We start from the raw sequence: 12,671 nt of genomic DNA on the forward strand, positions 1-12,671 counted from the left end.
AGTACTGTGGTGACGCTAGTGCTGGTGGATGTCTGATTATTGAGGAAACATACAGAGTCATGACTCCTTTTCTTTTTTAAATTGTTTAATAGAAGAGAGAGAGATTTTTACGACATGTTAGATCGACAGTTGGAGCCAGACTGAACTCCAATACAAGAACTAGTGAGTGGCATAAAAAACATAATAAAAATTGCGCAAGACAAGCAGCGCCACAGTTTCATTGACAGAATATCGCACCTGTGTATGTGTGTGTGTGAGTAACTTTTTCTCCCTAAATATATGTATTTTAATTGTTTTTGTATCTACTTAAATGTTGTTTTCTTTTTTGAGGAAAAAGAAATTCGCACATCTTCTTTTTATTTATTTATTTTTTGTTTTCTTCTGTTAATTTTTTTTTCGTATTCTTAAATGTTTGATTGCTTTTTTTTTGTATATTTATTTATTTATTTTTCATTTTTGTTTTTTTCTTTAATTTGTTTCTTAAATTTTTTTTCCCTTTACTTTTTTATTATTTTTCCGTATCTTCTCTCAGCTTTCTTTTGTATCTTCTTAAATTTTGTTTCCTTTTTTTTTTAATTTTTCGTACCATAGAATTTTCGATAGCACTTTTCTCGCGCTTCAACTGATTGTTCGCACATACAATTTTATTTTTTATTTTTTGTAAATATTGTATATATTTTTATTAATTTCTCATATGTTATATAATCACTATTAATTTTTTCACATATTATATTCAATATATATGTTTACTCGTACTTTATACACTCTATTTGCCAGAGAAAAATATTGTATTTCAATCCGCACAATACATCTTGTCATGGAGCATGTAGAAATAATGATTTTTGTTTAAAAAAAAAACACACACACACACACACACACTCTTCTTTGCAGATACAAGTGGTTTCATTATGTTCTAGAAATACATTTACGGATGAAGAGAAAACGATTTATACGATTTATGGGCAGCAAGCATATAAGCCAACATAGAATTTTAAATACACAATGAATTTTTTTTTTTAACCAGTACTTTCGAATAAATAGGGAGGAAATATCTTCAGTCCGACATTTTACCTGAGTTCTCGATCAATCGATACATCCATTTTTCCGTGAGGTGATTTCAGTATAAGAAGAGGACAATGGAAAAATGTCAATTGGTCATGCGCCTTGCCTGTTTCCTGCTCCTGTTGAGTACAGATTGCGCTTGCGCGGGGATTCTTAGGGAGGCTGCGCAAAAAAATAAGAAGAAAAAAAAATCCAAGGGACGAGAGATGCAGTTGGGATTCGCGAAGCTAAAGAAATAATGATATCAAAACCTCCTAATTAGTGTTACTATTTCGGCCAATTGTTTTTGGATATCTCGGCTTTTCGTTTGAGAATCGTGGTTGGTGGCTCTGAATCTCAGGTAAAAAACAATTTTTTTAAATCGTTTGAATCTCTGAAAGGTGTTTCGTAAATATCCTTCCCCTTTGATAAATTCAAAGTTGCTATTTAGGGAACGTAAAATATTCTTGAAAAATCGTAAAAATCAATAAATGAAGAAAAAACGACTTATCTTTCTCAACAAATTAAAATCAAATAATAAGATAAAACTTTATGATCCTTTCGAAAATCTACAGGTTTTGTTATCAAAGGATAAAAATTGAATAAAACATTCCAGCAATTACAATATATTCTAGTGACTGTAACCAATAGGTTGTTTTTTTTCAAGTTTGCAAAAAAGACCTATTATCAAACTCTTTTGTACTATAATCCCGGCCTAAGATGGAAAAGACCCCAAAAAGCCAGCTATCATGACGAACGCCACAAAAGATTGAAAGATATAAACCAGAGCTGAGACCAAATTCTTTCTGTTCGAGGGCCAACATAATGGTGAGAAGCAGTGTCGCGGGTCGCACCAGGGACAAAGGGACAACACTTTGGTTATAAGCCGCACACACTCACATTATGATTGCTTGCTGTGGCACAGCGGGCCTCAAACATTATGACGGAATTTAACTTAACTAAAATTTTCATTTAATTAAATACTAATTATAAATAATTATTGTTGAATTATTGTTAAGACGTTGTTCATCTCTTACCTTTCAGCAAAATTTTAAATGTTAGCGCTCTCACCAGAGTGGATATTACTAACGCAATATTTTAGTTTATATCAAACGAAAAATAATTTGATATTTTAGAATTTGTTCTTCTGAATTTTATGCAATGCTTTTCTAGTGTGCTTTTTTTTTCTTGCTAAATAAATACTTGAATTATGTTTACCAAAATACGGCAGCATATTACTTTTGAATTTTTATCGAAAAACTTGAAAGGAAAACGTTTGGGGAAATGTTTCTCCTCGAGATTAACATCACTGACCTCCGATGATTGCGCAAGAAAATCTGCTACTGCTACTTCCATAACTGGTTCCTAAAATCAATTATGTGACCTGTGTGTTTAAAGAGGTTTTGTGTTTGTGTGTTGAAAATACAATTGTTTTAGTCAAATCAGAAATAAGTTTTTCTCTACGTTAACCACAATTTCGAAAATCGAAGCTAATATCAAAAGCATAAATTTTTTTTATTTTCTGTTGCTGCTGGCCAAGCAACTATAATCGCTCTACAGGGATGTTTTTTCTAGGTCCCAAAAGTATCGTTATATTGAGATTTCACTGTATATGACAGATTACGATATTTTTATATCGCCTTAGGATCCTCTTAGAGGTGGAAATTTGTTAAGTCCCTCCTTAGTGAGTCTTCACATCATAAAATAAAACAACTGACTAAATTTCATATTTATAGCTTCAGTGATTTCGGCTCGAAGGTGATTGTTCCATGTATATAATCTTTGAAACCCCCCCCCACAGGGGTTGAATTTTGAAAAATCTCTTTTCAGTGAGTATCTGCATCACAAAATAAATATACTAACCAAATTTCAAGAAATTTCATATTTTTCACTTCAGTGGTTTCGGCTTAACGTGATTTCTCTATATAACCTTTAAACCCTCCTTGTGACTCTTTTGTGGATGGAATTTCGTAAATCTCTCTACAGCGAGTCTTTACGTCATGAAATAAAACTACTGACCAAATTTCATATTTGCAGCTTCGGCGATTTCGGCTCGGTGTAATTTCCCTATGTAACCTTTGAATCCCCATACGACATCCTTAGGGATCGAATTTCGAAAACTCCCTCTTAAGTCCCGTTCACATGTGCAAATATTACTGTAGGATTGGGAGTGCACCCGCACCTAGCACCCGCTTGACGACTTTTTTCCTTCATAAGAAAAGAAATTGAGAGCAGTCATTGGTGAAAATTCTTGAAGCGGGTTTTAAACCCGCTTTTTCTATTTCCCATGTGAACGGGGCTTTTGTCTTTATATCATGGAATAAAACTACTGACCAAATTTCATGCTTATAGCTTCAGTGGTATCGGCTTGGCAATGATAAATCAGTTAGAACATGTTATCTTATATGTGTAGATCATGCCCCCCTCCAACAAAGGTAGGGCTGACAGGGCGCGAAATGATTCTCATATTTTTTTTCTTGGTACAAATTCCCTATAAAGGGGCCCATGAAAGTTGGGTTTGATCTTCTAGGTTGGTAACTATACAGTCCGTCTGTAATCCCACCATCAGCCCTCAGGGCTAGGCATATTTTCAGTTAATAATTCATTAAGTTGTTCATTAAAAATAATTTATTCATAATTCATTCATAATTCATTCTAGTTCAATTTATAATTCATTAATAACTATTTATAATTAGTATTTAATTAAATTTCAGTTAATAAATCCATTCAAAATGTAATCAAAATCCAATCCAAAAGATCCCAGCTTAGGGGGCCCTGCTTTAGTATGTGGAGGCCATGGGATAGAGATCAGGGGCAGCCAACTTCTGCCTGTTCGAGGGCCGAAATAATTGTTAGACGCAGTGTCGCGGGCCGTACCAGGAACAAAACTCCGGCATATAAGCCGTATCCAGTTGATTGCTTGCAATGGCATCAGAGACCGCAAACATTTTTAAGGGATTTATTAACTGAAATTTAATTCAATACTAATTATAAATGATTAGTAATGAATTATAAATTGAACTAGAGAATGAATTATAAATTGAACTAGAGAATGAATTATAAATTGAACTAGAGAATGAATTATAAATTGAACTAGAGAATGAATTATAAATTGAACTAGAGAATGAATTATAAATTGAACTAGAGAATGAATTATAAATTGAACTAGAGAATGAATTATAAATTGAACTAGAGAATGAATTATAAATTGAACTAGAGAATGAATTATAAATTGAACTAGAGAATGAATTATAAATTGAACTAGAGAATGAATTATGAATGAACTATTTTTAATGAACAACTTAACTCTTTAACGCCCAGATAGAAAACCTGGGAGGGTCGTGAAAATACCAAGTTTTTTGTGTTCGAAGTGGACTCGTCTCAATTTCGGCCACTTTCCCTCTCCTCACCCTTTCTCCATGAGTTTTTATTCATGCCACCCTTTGCATTGACGTTCACCCTTTCATTTCAATGGATTTTCGGGAGATAATTTGTCTATATATATATATATATCAGGGTTGGCAGGTTTTTGACACTGTCACGTCAAAAACCCTCCGTCAAAAACCTTTGTCAAAAACTGTCAAAAACCTCAAATATTGCTTTTCGATATAAAAATTCCCATTGAAAATGCACACGTTAATTGCATGTAATGTTTAAAGTGACTATGTTATACAAAGAATAAATATTTAATAAGATTCTAAAATAATTTTCTACTCCCGACAGAATTATTTTGGACAATATATGTTTTTTTTTTCTTATAAAATTTGAATAAAGCATAACATGAACATTGAATGGAAAACTGTGGAACGATTCGACATTCTTTGATTCAAGATGATTCTTGACCTTCCAAAATTTCTTCAACTGCTTATATATATGCATTGATATAAACTGTCTGCTGTACTATTTTTACAACAGATAAGTGTTTAAAAAAGTTTATTACATCATGTATGTAATGTTGATTTCTGTTATTATTAAATTATCTAGATAACCACTGATACTTAAAACAATACTCTTATTGCACATAACATTGAAATATATCTAGCGATCAAAATACTAAATTGTAGGACTAAAATGTCATTTAATTTGGTAATGCTAGCTTGTATATGTCAAACTTGGTTTATTCTTACTTTTGCACTATGATATGGTACATTTACTAGTATTTATAATGCAATGGTTTTCCAATTGAAGCTGTATTCAAACGTGCAAAACAAATGCTTTGGGTATCAAGTCTTGTCAGCTCTGCTTTGGTTGAAAATACTCTTTAAAGCTGTGTGAATTTATACACACTGATCTAAGAAATTTTCAGGCGAAAATAAATGAGTTTAGTTAGTGCATTAACAGATGCTGCGTCAGAAATTTTATATGGAATAAAATTTTGGGCAGATCAGAAAATTTAAAATATCAAAATATATATTTTTCCTCAGTAATTATAATTCTGAATATAAAACCCTTTAATCTAAATAAAAGTAAGTATTTTGTTATTTAACATATCTATCAAGTTAACAAAAACTATTTGACATCATTGACAGTAAGATTTTGATAGTTTTAATACCGAGTTAGTTTCTGGGGTCAAAAACCTAACCCTGATGCCCTATCATACATATTTTGAATAAGCAGCTCTAATCCCCTTAACAAATTGAACACAGGTAATGAGTAGCTTAGATAAATAAACCATAAAATTATATTTTATATGTTCTAGACTAGATATGTTGAAAAATTCAAAAGTGCAAATTATAATTAATATTTTGTTTTAATTATTGTAATAAATTAATGTTTAAAAATAAAACATTGTAATATGCCAAAAAGTAAGTTTTTCATCATGTTGTACACCTGTTATGTTCAAAACATTATCAAAAGGCATTCATTTAGGTTTTTGACGGTTTTCGACAGTTTTTGACGGTTTAAACCAGTTTTTGACAGTTTAAACCAGTTTTTGACACTTGTCATGTGGCTTTGTCGTGTGGTCAAACTGGTTTTTGACATGACACTTGTCATGTCAAAAACCCAACCCTGATATATATATATATATATATATATATATATACTGAAAACACCCCTTTCCTCACAGTATTATCTCTTTGTAAAATGCATTGAGTACCCTTAGTCCATTCTCAAGGAACATTCTAGTACATCAGCTTTTAAAATCCCATTGATAAGACGTTGCAGTTGTCTTTTCCGTTCCCGCCTCTGACAAGAGCTTTCATCTTCTTCCCCGTTGGTGACAAAAGCCCACCAAAACATACCCATACCCCCTAGCTGGGCATTATAGAGTTAATGAATTATTAACTGAAAATATGCCTAGCCCTCAGGGCTGATGGTGGGATTACAGATGGACTAGTTGTATATAGTTAACAACCTAGGAAGGCGTATTTACATCAGTATGTATGTATTTGTGCATGAGAAATAATGTCAAAATCAGGAAATTAAAAATTATCAGAATTCCAAAAATAATGAGAAGAAACAATTCTGGGACCCTTTTTAGAAAGGAAAAAGTTCAAGAGTTCAAAGAAACCTGACGAGAATATTCTCGGCTTCAGTGAGGAATTTGTGCAGGACTGTTTTTTTTTATCCCTTTTTGAGTAGCACTTCATAATATCCTTCAGGCAGGACTTTACAAACTCGATCATGTGATGTCGGAATCATCATCCGGCTCTCGGCAACTCACCAGATTCAGGGAAGTCAGTATGAAATAGATCCTTTATGTCGGTCTTAGAAAAATTTCCACTGATGGCTGGATTTTGGACTTGGCTTTCTTCATGGTTGCCAAACTTTTCCCAAGCATTTCACGGTAGAAATGTGGTGTTGGTGATCTTTTCCCTGATTTTTAAAACGTTGGGAACTTAATCTCCTGAAATTTTTGTGGATGAGGGTTTTAATCCTCGAGTTGATTAATCCCCAGTTGTTCGCAGCTCAGCCAAATTTTTTTTATGTGCCTCGCGTATTTGTTTTCAGTTTCAGCCACTGTGGTGGTCGAATGGTTATAGTGACGGACTCGCGATGCGAGGATCCGGGTTCGAACCCCACAGTGGTGGTCGGCTGATGTTGGTTTTCTGTGGTTCCCAACTTCAAGGCGCAAATGCGAGCCGATCTCCCCGTTAAAAAGTCTCGCCACAGAGAGCAACAGTCCTACAACGATAAATCATTCAATCATAACACTTCACCCATAGTTAGAAAAACTGGTGGCAGATAGCAGCACTACACATAACAAGCATTACAGAGAAACAAAAAAACTTCACGTCAGGTTTCACTACACGTACACGCACATTCCCGCATGTACCGATTCGTTGGGGGGGGGGGTGCATGTGTGGTGTAGCAGTAGTAGGTAGGGCCTCCAAAAAATGGCTCGGGGATCCATGATGTTCTTAAGTCAGCCACCTCGTTGGGCAGTTTGCCTGTTGTGGCGTTGTATTTGTATTGTATTTGTTGACTGCAATTTCTTAGTCATCAAGAAAATCTTAATCATCTTTCTTTCAGCAAATTATGAATATTAATGCTCTATGTAACTAGAGTGGAGAATGTTACTTCATGAAAAGTTGAAAGTTTTTCAAAAAAAAAAAATTAATAATTTGATATTTTGAAATTTTTGTTTTCTTTGACTTTCTTGCAATGCTTTTATTCCAGCGAAATACTTGACTGAATGTTTTTATCAATAGGCAACACCACATTAGTTTTGAATTTTTATCGAGAAAAAACTTTATTTTTTGAAAAAAAAGAAGTGTTTTAGGGATATTTTGCTCGTCGAAACATCACGTCGAGATCATCAATGACCTCTGATGATTGCGCAAGAAAATCTGCTACTTCTAGTTCCATAACTCACAGAAGGTTCTGGAAATTGATCATGTGACCTGTGTATTTAAGATATTTTTTCGTTTGTGTGTTGAAAATACAAATTTTTTTTGTCAAATCAGAAATATATTCTTTTCTACATTAGCCACAATTTCGTCATTCGAAACTAATGTAAAAATATTATAGTTTTTGATCTTGTCCCGGCCCAGCTGTTGGCCACCCCTGAGATAAACATTAAGTAAAAAACATACAATAAGGTTCTAGGCGTATATATTTATTCAAAATGTCGGGGGCCTACCCTTAGGCTGAATATAATAGAACCTTATTTATACGACACGTTGCAGAAACGAGGTTTTTGAGCGTTGAGTTGGTCAAAACATCGTATAAATGCGAAAATCGTATAACTGAAACTTTTTGAAATATTTTTTTCGATTACGGACGAAATATTTTGTCCTAACATCAATGGAATAAATTCAACCCAGTCTCTGTGTTTCATTCCTCTCTCCTCACCATCGTGTATGAACCAAAGTTGTTTTTTTTCTTACCGTTTTTTCTGTACTCCTGTTAGTGATTTTTCCCCCACATATAATATATCTATCTACAAAACAATGATACTTCGGCTTATGAATTTATTGGTTAACGAAGATGCACCCTCACTTATCTTCATGTTTTTGAATCATTTTATGTAAAATGAGAGATTCGACTAATAGAAAATGTATTAAAAAAGGGAGAAAATATTTTCAGAGCACACGTTCTTTCTGACTCACCATCGAACTTCACATTCTAGGAGTTTATATTTTCTACCTGCAGATATCAAACACAGAAATGAGCTGAATAAATCATAAATATATGGGGGCACCAACGAACTCTACTGGGTTGTTTTACCCAGCTACGGGCGCGGTAGCCCAGGTCGATAAGATACTCGCCTAAAGTACCAAAGGATGTTTAGAGGTGTCCCAAGTTCGATACCCGGTTCGTCCTTGTCAGAAAACTTTCCTGCACAGGGGTACAACAGAAACGACGACACGACCGCAGAAAAAATTGCTACCGCAGGGAGTCCCCCATCGAGGGGTTAGCGCACCAACCTTTCGATGTATAAAAAACAAGCCTGCCGTTCGGAATCGGTGATAAATTGTAGGTCCCGGTCTAATTAGCCCTCGTGTGCAGAAAATGACCGTGGTGCGACAAAAATGATCGAATGATTTACCCAGCTACAACAACAGCTTTTGTACACTAAACCTGATGATGTTGGTTGTGTGCATAGTGTAATATAAAAAGATCTGTATATCATCTTCCTTTAAATTCGTAAATTCTCATTTGTCCAATTTTGAAGCTGTTCATTTCAGCTCTCGATCAGTTTTCATCTTCTTTATAGGTGTTTTGTAAAACTTTCAAATTTTGGGCAATACCTGTAATTAATACGAATTAAACGATTTTACATAGAAACCTATGGGAAATCGACTTACGAAGATTTTGGCCACGAACGTGATTTTGGAACGCATTATCTTCGTTATCAGAGGTGCACTGTATACATGTAAGAGCTAAAGTGAACACGTAAGGGGAGGATGAAAAGAGAAATCTACTTGTATACTCTTTTATCTACATAGCTACTATATGTTTTATTTTTCTAGTTATTTTAGCTCTACTTTTTTCTTTCCCCTACTTCCTGTAACGTGCTGTTATAGTTAAGACAAGGTTACGAGATTTATCGCTGATTCGTTCAATAGAGATTTGTTGCCTCAAGCACATCGTGAAGGGGTTATAGAACTTCTTTTTTTTTTTAATTTAATGATTTTAATTCCAAAATCATTGGTTTCTATTTCTGAGAAAAAAAAGCGGATATACTGAGTTTATTACCACCGTAACAGGCTTTCAACTTCCGTATCCTTTGCGATGTAGTGTCCGATGAACCGTGCGTTCAGATATCCTTTGAGTCGAGCTTATATGCTGCACTGTTACCAATGCTCTTTTTTTTTTTAGTTAGTCTGGAGACTTTCCGTTCCGCCCGAGCATTCACCAGTCGGTGATGGCCTTAAGTTGCACGTTGAGAAAAAGTTTTTTCCATGACAATCCAGTCTTTAAAGCCACTCAGTCAAGGCAGTCTTAAGAGCGTCATGGGCAACGGGCCAAGTGATTTTTCTGAGGCCGTACCTGGCGAATTCTGGAACAACTCAGCTACTTATTTTTCTGAGGCTCCTCTGCTCTTGAGACCTACGGTCAGTAGTGTATTTACAGGGGGCTAAGCGGGTTATAGCCCAGGGGGACAAATTCAGAGGGGCGGCGAATTTTGGAGTATAGAAAGAAGGGGAGAGAAAAAATATTTTTTTAAATTCACGTTTCGCGATTTTTTTTCGGCGCGATGTATCCAATAATTAATCCGATCCACACTACATTGTGAAAATCATGCTCTCAATCACGAAAAAAGATCTCATCTATCAACGGTTTTCTAAGTGCCGCGGCTATGGGGTGACGTCATTCGGAAGAAAAGAAAGGGGGAGAGAATCAATTATATGCGACAAAATGGCAGTTGGAAGTTTCAAAAAACGCGCTAGGAACAAAGGAAAACAACAATCAGCGCCATCTGACTATTTTTTATCAGAAAGAACATTCTAGACCACCGACAACCCAGCAGGCAACTGCTACGCAGAACAACACAACGTGCCGGTGCTGGCGACTTATCGTCGGAAAAAAGTCGCCAAGTTAGCGTGTTCCTTATATTCAAGCTGTTCCAAAGATTCTTATCACCAATCCGGGTTTTGGTACAAGTTTTTGTGTATATGGATAGCTATCGGCAAAAGTAAATCCCCGACAAAAGCTCTTACGAATTAAATACTGTACATATGTTGAAAACAATTATTCACTTGTTTAAGAATTAAAATCAAAGGCTTCAGGACAGTAATAAGCCTGCATAATTTTTATGATTCATGCAAAACAGGCAGGCAAAAATAGAGGAAAAATACTTGAAATAGACATTGAGGAAAGAGTATTTTTATACACTGCTCAAAACAATTAGGGGAGCATGCAAACAAGTGAAGAAAACCGTGCGAGACAGCCACGTATTGGCATACAATGGATGGTACACGCGTATCAATGCGCAATACAGAAAAAAAGACGTAAAAAAATTTGGAATTAAGCTTTAATTCTTTGAAAATATAGAAAAAACATGAAAAGATGATTTAGGGCAACAATTTGGTTACATGTAAACGATAAAAAAAAGTACTGTTTAGACATGATGCATGAGTTTTAATAGGGCGTGTGGTCTCCTCGAACAGCTAAGACTGCTGCACACCTGTTTGCCATGGATGCGATGAGGTTATCGATCAGACTTTGGGGAATACTGTTCCACTCCTCAAGAAGTGCAATCTGCAAGTCTCGGACAGTAACAGGCGGCCTTGGTCGCGCAGCAATGAGGATTCAGGTCAGGAGAGCACGCTGGCCATTCCATACGCTGTATTGTTTCAGCTTCAAGCATGTTCTCCACCAGACGAGCTCTATGTGGTCGGGCATTATCATCCTGGAAAAAAAAGAAACCTCCAATGGCTCCAGCGTAAGGGATGACATGAGGTCGCAGTATCTCGTCTGCATACCTTCGGGCCGTCAAAGTGTCATTCCGAATGATATGCAGGTCCGTACGTCCGCCTATGCTGATTCCACCCCATACCATCCAACCAGCTCGTCTGTATTGTGACCTTTCACGAACGAATGCGGGGTTATTTCGAGTGCCCCTGTCCCTCCATACCAGAACACGTCGGGTGTCACACTCCAGACTGAATCGGGACCTCGTCTGTAAACAGCACTTGGCTCCCATCATGTTGCTCCCAATCTCGATGTTCAGCAGCCCATCTTCTTCGGGCCGCCCGGTGGCGTGGGGTCAACAGAATGCAGAGCATTGGCCTACGTGCATAGAGCCCTCCCTCATGAAGCCGATTACGTACTGTTTGGCTGGACACCCTTCGTCCTGTTGCCAAGAGCAACCGTCTTTGCAGCTGCGTAGCATTCTCTGTTCTGTTTCGACGGGCTGTTAACCGTATATACCGGTCATCAGTTGCTGTAGTGGCGCGTGGCCGACCTTGCCCTGGTCGACTTCTAACATTTCCTGTTTCTTGGAATCGATTCCACAGCCTTGCAACAACACTTCTGGCGACTCCAACAGCGTCCGCGACACTACGTTGTGTTTGCCCGGATTCCAGTCTGCCTATAACACGCCATGCCATGGATTCCGGTAAATCACGTTGTTGAGACATCCTCAAGTCACCTTGCCTCAAAAAAAAAGTACTGCGCAATCGAATTTCACAGTTACGGCAGTAAAACAGACGTTTCTGCAACATCCCGATTTCTGCCCTTATCTCTTTTTTCTGGTTTTTGACGTCATGAACTTTGATTTGCATATGAAGTCTTCTTCTTCCGTTTCCTGCTAGGTTTTAAATTATGGATGATTCATTTTATGTTACTTATCGGTATACATCTTTGCGTAATTTTGTTAAAACCATGTGCTCCCCTAATTGTTTTGAGCAGTGAAATAACAGAAAAATTGGAAATAACCTAAAACTAAGGGTTTGGAAACCGACAAAAAAAAAATTATCACTCTCATGGCACCTAACTATTAGGTCCGTAGCCAAAAATTTCTTTCAGGAGGTTGCGACCTCCTGAACGGAAGAGGACGTGCAGGCCATGGCCCCCACAAGGGGTGGGCTGACAAGGCTCCAGCCCTGGGGCCCGGGAGGATTTTGATAATTTTTTTTTTCACGTTATAAATCCATCATAAAAAGGGGGCCCCGTGAAAGTATGGTCGGGGGCCGGTAAAAGATCCCAGCCTAGGGACCCTGCTTCAGGATGTGGGGGCC

At 36.6% G+C, this 12,671-nt stretch overlaps 1 protein-coding gene across 1 annotated transcript in view; it reads left to right on the plus strand.

Moving 5' to 3' along the window:
- The first annotated feature begins 1,191 nt into the window (after positions 1 to 1,191).
- The window catches only part of mGluR (metabotropic Glutamate Receptor), a 375,829-nt gene continuing 364,349 nt past the window's right edge, over positions 1,192 to 12,671 (plus strand). Inside the window, exon 1 of the mRNA XM_089234664.1 lies at positions 1,192 to 1,402. The gene's annotated coding sequence lies outside the window, so the exon portion shown is untranslated. The remainder of the gene's footprint in view (positions 1,403 to 12,671) is intronic.

The sequence above is a fragment of the Pholcus phalangioides genome, unplaced genomic scaffold, assembly GCF_987345545.1.
Source record: "Pholcus phalangioides strain wild (caught in Gottingen) unplaced genomic scaffold, Ppha-v1.0 ptg000008l_1, whole genome shotgun sequence".
Taxonomy (NCBI): Eukaryota; Metazoa; Arthropoda; class Arachnida; order Araneae; family Pholcidae; genus Pholcus; species Pholcus phalangioides.